Source organism: Protobothrops mucrosquamatus, unplaced genomic scaffold (assembly GCF_001527695.2).
Source record: "Protobothrops mucrosquamatus isolate PMUCROS unplaced genomic scaffold, P.Mucros_1.0 scaffold5427, whole genome shotgun sequence".
Lineage (NCBI taxonomy): Eukaryota > Metazoa > Chordata > Lepidosauria > Squamata > Viperidae > Protobothrops > Protobothrops mucrosquamatus.
In genome coordinates this window covers 8,480-9,286 of record NW_015391286.1, presented here as the reverse complement: position 1 = coordinate 9,286, position 807 = coordinate 8,480, and positions in this window count along the sequence as shown.

Here is an 807-nt window from a genome sequence, read left to right as displayed (position 1 = left end):
CCTACCGGCCACAAATGTTGCAGCATCTACGTGATCTTCAACTGGGCTGAAGGAATGCAGCTTCTGGCCTCCTTTGAGGACCATCCTCCTCCTTCTCCTCAACTATCAGAGAACAGACAGGAAAAACAAGAAGGAAATGAAAGATGGCAAGAATGGAACATTTTAATGCTTGGATTTCAAAAAAGACACTTCCGGTCGATGCTATATCTACGTTTTGTCATGCTTCCCTGTGCTTGCCCGTCTTCACTTTAGTGGTGGGCTTGAGGTTGAGGTGAAGGATGTACAGTATCTCTCATCAGAAGAGTTTCACATTTTTAGTGGCTGGTTCATTTCTCCTAGGAAGCAGAGCTTTAGCACGTTGTCTCCTCGGTTCAACCTCTAATGTAGGGAGAACCACGCATGACTGCACCAATCTTTACTAAGAGTTCGTCCATGCTTCCACAACTCATTGGTGCAAACTCATTGGTGCAAACCTGTCCCAGGAACCACTTTTTAATGCTCTGTCCTCATACAATTTCTTTTCTCCCGTTTCCAATCTTGCGCTGAAGCACTTGTAAATCCTCTCTGTCTTCTCCAATTTTACTTTTTCTCCACTCTTAATAATTTGTACTTATACCGCAGAAGGCTGAGACCGTGGATCTGTGGGCTTCACCTCCACCCTTCTCATCCACACTTCTGCGCCCATCATCCCTCTTGCTGAGAGACTTCTCTGCAGATCCAGATGAGCCTACAGATGTTTCTCTCCTGTCTCTTCAGCTCAAGCATCCCCAGTCACAGATCAAGGTACGTTGCATCTGGTTTCAGTCT